Genomic DNA, 7,020 nt, shown 5'->3' on the forward strand with positions numbered 1-7,020 from the left:
GAGTACTTGCAAACTACAGTGTGGCTTTTTATGTTGCTTTTGCTGTGATGGCTTCTTCCTCTCCTAGTGGCCTTTCAGTCCATGTTGGTGCTGGACTCATTCTGGCTTCAGCCGGCTTCTTCACAAGCTGCTTTGCTTTTTGTTCTGACGTTTATCGACACATCTCGCACCAAAAATCTGTTCACATGATCCATCTCCTTCCTGAACGACATGTTCCCTAATCAGTTGCATGCTGTTTATATAAAAATGAAATTGCTGAGCAGATGAAGACGCCACTTTTAGGGATCTTGTAACTCCTGGAGCTCCACAGTCCTCTTCCTGATAGCATGGCTAACCCTAACCCTAGTTTTTTTTTTATTTTATTTTATTTTATTTTTCACAATTTAAAACATGAAAGCTGTATAAATAGGTAGTTTGAACCCTGCTGTTTATAAACACACTTTTAAAAAAAAAAAGTTTATAAGTTCATCACTGGGTTGTCTGCCTTAAACCTCATACTTCTCTTTCCATGACATCTTCTTCTTCTGTAAACGGATCCACCCGTAAGCCCCTCCTCACTTTATCTTGACGTCTCATCTCAAATCCTTCGGTGCAGCATGACATCGCAATTTCATTTAAAGTCATATCAAATGTTCCGTGTCTTTCGTGGGTTTAGACGAGCGCTGAGGCCGATCCACTGACATGTGTGCAAAATGGAAGGCTGCGAGTTCAAACATCTGCTCCCTGGAGCCCTTAAAGGCAGAGCTTTGTGCCGAGAGAGAGAGAGAGAGAGAGAGAGAGAGAGAGAGAGAGAGAGAGAGAGAGAGAGAGAGAGAAACTTCCAGCAGTCGTGCGCAACTTCTTCTGCCAAGATTTTGTGCAGCCCTTCACATGAGCACATGCATGGTGATATCTATCACGTTACTTCGAGGACCTACATTTACAGGTTAATAAATAGATGGGATGTTTACCAATGTGTGCATGTAGCCAAATTCTCTGAAATGTGTTTATATGTATACAGGGATTCGTTTGAGTACATGCTGCATGCATAGTGTGCATAGTGTGAGTAAAAACATTCTTTGATGGATCGATATGTCCCTCGGCATTAAAGAGCTCCAAGGCATCCCGCTGTTTGCAGCTGTCTTCCTCCCATAGGCACCACCATGTGCATGTCCACTGATCTATGTAAACATGGCCACATTTTAAATAAGATATTTCCCTTTTTAAAACAAACAAACAAACAAAACAAAAAAAACAGGACCCAATGTTATGAAAGCAAAAACACAACATTTATTTAATCAAATTTCAGGCCATGTGTGATCACAATAAAATGTTTTTTTTTTGTGCAAAATCCTTCTGTTTCTTACTTTTTTTTTTTACCTTTTTAATATGTTTAGTAGTTTTTTTCACTAAACGTGCCTGTTTTCATTACTGACAACAGCAAAGTGCTTTGAGTTCCTGTCTGCGGTCAGTCGTGCTTTCTCAGTAGAGGAAATTGCAACATATTTTAGTCGCTGCATGTTGGTGCGGTGACAAAATATAGCGGGCGCAATTTTCCCTTGCAGTAAATCTCTTTACACTCGAAAGCATGCCGCTGCTACTCATTATTTGCACAATTAGCCGCTCATTTGCTGGAACTTCTGCACCCCTTAAAACTAGAAATTGATTCCACAGTTCTGAAGAATATTATCTGGCTTTTCCCATGTGGAGTTCGCATGTTCTCCTTTTTGCACGTGTGGGTTTTCACATGTTACTCCGACTTCCTCTTGTGTGCCGAATTTCCTTCCAGCACACACATGAATCACATGTGTTTATTCACACGGTTGTTCGTCCTTCACGTCTCCGAGAAGAATTGGTGAGCTATCCAAGAGACAGCCGCCCACTGATTGCCGGAGAGAAAAGGTCCAAGCAAACGCGATGGTCAAATTTCATGGCAGAAATCCACGAGGCAGACACAGACAATTAAATCAACATCTGGTGAACACTGTACGTCCGCTGCTGTGACTCTGTTTGAGCGCACTTACTGTGGAGAGAGGGAGTCAGGAAGAAAGCACAAAACGTGGACAGAAACGATCGCTTTGGTTCTGTTGCTGATGCAAAAGTCCCGTCTGATCAACTCCTCTCTCAAGCCATCAATTTTGTAACATTTCCCAGATTTCAAAAGAGCTTCAGTTCAGGCCTATTCCTATATCTTGGTGCAAGTTGGCTAAACCTTCACGATTTACTTCCAGCACTGCTTTTTCTAAAAGTGAGTAAAAACTGGTTTTCAATCATTTGAGCTGGTTGTACGGGAACTCGCAAAAGTATTTGCACTCCCTGAACTTTTTCAAATTTTGTTAAGTTATAAGAAAAAAAAGACAAATGTATTTTTCACAGGTTGACATTTGACAGACCAACACAGAGCCTTCAATAATAGAACGGAAGAACAAAAATATATTTGACACAACTGAAAGGCTTTTGGGATGTGTTTCTACTAGCTGTTCACATTTGTAGACTGAAATTTCTGCCCATTCTTCTTTCAGAACAGCTCAAGCTCGGTCAGTTTGGGCGAAGAGTCGTTGCACGGATGACATGCACGGGGCAGGGCCGGCCCAAGGTTGTATGGGGCCTCAAGCATTATTAGACTTGGGGCCCCTGTTCTTGTGAAGAACGTCACCCCCGCTGACAGTGTTTTAACATAGATTTGGTGTAATCTGGGAGAGGATAGCAAAGATGGATAATTGGTTATTATTTGTTAAGATGTATATTTATGAACAAACTGAGCTGAAAACACAAGTGAAAGACCGTATCAGAAATTGTAGCTATGCTAACAGAACAATCAAACCTTGGAAATTGTCCTTAACACTTTTAAAAGTGTTGGCACTTCCTAACAAACTGACATTTTTTACTTTGTTTTTGCTGAAACAAAGTAAATCAAACGTGAATCAAACATAATAGTAATCTCTAAACATTTTTGATCGGTGGTCTGTGTTTAAACATTAATAGAAGAGCAGCCATTGGTTGTGTTTAGAGACCCCAGACAGCTGCTTAGTTTGCTTATATCTTTGTTCACACATATTATTCTGCATTTTGATCAGAAAACACAATTTCTGGTCTTATCTAACCACAGCAACTCCTTCCACCTTTTTATTGTGTTCCCTGCCTGTCTGAGCTTTTTCCTTTCAACAAAGTCTTTCTCCTTTCCACTTTTCAAAATTGTGGAGTGCACAACCAATGGCTGTCTTGTCCATCTGAATTATGATATTCTTGACTTTGTTCCTTATGAATTCTCTCTTCTTTTTTTTTTGCCTGGCTGGTGGTGGGTCATGTCTGGGATGGCTGCAATTTTTTCCATGTATTTTTCATTTTTTGACCATGAATTAAACAAACTTTACGGGGGGTAATGTCTCATGACTTCACCCTGCTTTAAAATGTTCCATCCCTGAGCTGCTTGCCTTGTTTGCTCACTAATATTCTCTATCAAACCCACACAGCACAGCTGTTTTACACAGATTAAGTAGCTACTCTAATATTTTTTTTCTTCACTGTGAAGAGAGTTGTTAATGTCTCTGGTGACTCCTGATACTTTCCTTTCAGCGGAGGAAGAAAATAAACAGAGAAAAGCTCAGCTGCTGCGTTGTCTCAGAGTGTAAAAAAAAAAAAAAAAACGGACTACAATGTGTGCACATCTGGTGGTTGCTTAAAATGAAAAATGTGTTTTTACAGCGATTATGCGAGGTCAAGAAAGTTTTTTCTTGAAATTAGTCCTGCAACTGGTCACAAGTAATAAGGTAAGTGCTCAGAGTGAGCAGGAAGTGTTCCTGTAGTTTGCTTCAAAGGCCAGCTTCTTACTTTTTGTGACTGCTGATAATGACTGGCGTGTTGTCGCAGACCAAAGGGGATGCAGTGTAATGATACCACTTTAGCTGTTCCTGAGCTCCTTTCTTTTCCTTCCCATTGCTAATGCCTCAATTTTCTGACTAAATAACCACCATCATTTGCCTCCGAGCGATCAATGTGACTTCCAGCCAGCTCCACTGTATTGTATTCTTAATGGTTAGCAATTGTAATAGGCGATAGCTTTTGTAAAGCATCATTTTCATTGGGTTTAAGAAGTCAAGCTGGGGCTTTACACAAAGCTCTCGCAAGTTCTGGGAAAAGAAAAAACAAAAAAACAAAACAAAAAAAAAAGCTATGAGGCGGTGTAATGATCCAAGCAGCAGGAATCGACTGAGGAATGCGTTTATTAGGCAGCAGCCTTGCTGTTGTGCAGCAGCCTTGCTGTTGTGCAGCAGCGCTGGTGAAACGGACCTCTTGCATTAACCGTAGACCTCTCTGTTATTCTAACTCATAGATCTGCTGAGATTTACATGCATGAGAGAAGAGCTTGGCAAAACTCACACAGTCACTTACTGAAGTTTATGAAGTAACTGGGAAAACATACTTTCTTTCAAGTCACACAAAAACAGCAAAAATGTACAAACATGACTTTTTTTTTTTTTTTTTTTTTTTTTGCAGAGTCCTGAACTGTCACAGCCAGACTTGGTGGGCTCCATCAGCTCTGAACTCCGTGTGATTGCTCCTGACCCTATTGACACCCACAGTCGTCTCCCGCAAAGAACTGCCGGACATGTTGGAGTGAGACAAAGATGCTTGTCAGCTGGACGCCTAATATGGCTCTGCAGACATGGATGTTGTTTGAGGCTGCTGTGCAGCAGCGTGCGCAATGTGTGCGGTCCCGGATGATGCATTCAACTGCAGGCCGACTGGTCAACAGATAAGTGTGTGAAATTGCAGCCGGTAGATTTAATTTCCAAGAGGACAGCGATGAGTTCCTATTCAATAAATCAGAATATAATTGCAAAGTTTTGTTCAGTAACTGGGCTGCACAGTGGCGCAGTTGGTAGAGCTGTCGCCTTGCAGCAAGAAGGTTCTGGGTTCGATTCCCGGCCCCGGTCTTTCTGCAAGGAGTTTGCATGTTCTCCCTGTGCATGCGTGGGTTTTCTCCGGGTTCTCCGGTTTCCTCCCACAGTCCAAAAACATGACTGTCAGGTTAATTGGCCTTTCCAAATTGCCCCTAGGTGTGTGTGTGTGCATGGTTGTTTGTCCTGTGTGTCTCTGTGTTGCCCTGCGACAGACTGGCGACCTGTCCAGGGTGTACCCCACCTCTCGCCCAGAACGTGAGCTGGAGATAGGCACCAGCACCCCTCCCGACCCCACTGAGGGACAAGGGTGAAGGAAAATGGATGGATGGATGTTCAGTAACTCAATTCACTAAGTGGAACACGTTATATTTATTAATTACACGCACACACACACACACACGGAAGGTTTCAACTCTTTGTTTCTGTTAATTAAGATGATATTCTGCTTACAGATAATGAAAACATGACTTTATAAACAGAATATTTAACAAACATGTTTAATTCAGAAAGATGAGCGTAGAGAAATGTTTAATACCTGCCTAAAGGTTGTTATTTTTGAAAGGTGACAAGCAAGCGTCATCGAAACACGTGTTCAACTTCACCGGGATGCACTTTAACTTCCCACATTGTTAAAAATTTTATTAGCTTCATTATGGCAGCTTTTATCGGATCATGGGACTTCACATGCTCTGTGTAACCGTGTTTCCTGTTCCCCTTTTCTAGTGACACTCAAACACTTTAAAAGAATGTTATCTGCCATATATTTACTGTTTCCAGTAGTTTGGTACTGGGTAAAATGTTGTTTACACCATACTGAACACACTTCATTAAAAAAAAAAGCACAAACAGAAAAACAGCGAGGGAAAGAGATAGAAGAAGGTGAACTGAAGCATTTTCACTCGAGTTGACTGAGAAACAGCTGCAATACATAATTTATTCTTTCCTTGCACTGCAGCAAATTATATACACTTCACTCGTTGTTACATTGAATGTAGCAAAGGACAAAATGTGTCTCATTTCTTCGTATAAAAGTGTTTATGTGCGAAGCCATACATGGCAAGATAAGAGGAAATCAGTTGTGGAGTTAATATTTATGCGTTATGTATTAAATAACATCAAGTCAAAGATCCACACTGTTCCAACAAACCCTTTAAAATAAGCAAAACTAATACATTTATGGAAGGTTAACAAGTTTTATGATAACGGCATTAATAATGAGACTCGTTGATGTTGTTCCTTTCAGAAAGAAAAGTTACAAAATGATGTGATAAAATTCTGAAATACTAGAGAACTGAAAAAAAAAAAAGAAAACATAATGTCCAAAACTAGTGACATTAGTTTTGGACATTATGTGAGGTAATTACTTTAAAGTCAAGTAATAAAACCCAATTTAATACATAAATGAAACGGATAGTTTTAAAAGTGAATTAATCAAATAGTTGAAACAAAAACGTTCATCTGGAGGCAAAGTACTTGTCTGCTGTCAACACGCTGTGCAGAAGAGTTACTGCAGGAGTAAACCTCCTCCAGTTCAAGACTGTAAACTGCACAAAGTGAAACCAGACGAAAATCCTTTTGGCTTTCATCACATGCCGCTTTAGCTGCTCCTCTTTGACCTTGTCGAGGTAACAGCAGGACACAAGACGGCTGCCAGAGATCGCCCCGGCCGGAGCAGTCATCCTTAGACAGTAACGTTTCTGAACATCATAGACGGCACACATTCATTTACACCCTTCAGTAACCTGGGATGGGACACTGTAAAAAAGAAACAATCGCGTTATGCACGTGCGGGGTTCACGTGTGCGCGTGTGTGTCCAGGTGTGTGTTTGATGTGCTGGATGGGATCAGCTCGTTCATCTGTGCAAAAAGCGAAGTGGGATGTCGTGGAAGACGTAAATTTATCGTCCCGAAGGTGAATGGCGTGACGGGATAGGGGAAGGAGAAGTTTCATGACAATGTCTGTGTGCAAGAAACGAGTCCTGCTTACATCCTGAGGCCGAACTGTGACAAATCAAATATGTTCCAGCAAGGACAAAACAAAAGGGGGGTTCCTGCCAAGATTATGTGGTTAAATTTCAGCTTTGACAAGTAAGATAATTAAATCCTTATCTGTGCTTAACCTTATGAGCACTAAGGT

At 41.0% G+C, this 7,020-nt stretch overlaps 1 long non-coding RNA gene across 1 annotated transcript; it reads left to right on the forward strand.

The window, feature by feature from the left end:
- The first annotated feature begins 3,192 nt into the window (after window positions 1–3,192).
- On the forward strand, window positions 3,193–5,255 carry LOC148157137 (uncharacterized). The gene is made up of 2 exons (XR_015764495.1): window positions 3,193–3,749; window positions 4,477–5,255. It is a non-coding gene; the product is annotated as an uncharacterized LOC148157137 (long non-coding RNA).
- The last annotated feature ends 1,765 nt before the right edge of the window (window positions 5,256–7,020 follow it).

The sequence above is a fragment of the Poecilia mexicana genome, unplaced genomic scaffold (genome assembly GCF_051168715.1).
Source record: "Poecilia mexicana isolate PSO_F unplaced genomic scaffold, ASM5116871v1 scaffold_10, whole genome shotgun sequence".
Taxonomy (NCBI): domain Eukaryota; kingdom Metazoa; phylum Chordata; class Actinopteri; order Cyprinodontiformes; family Poeciliidae; genus Poecilia; species Poecilia mexicana.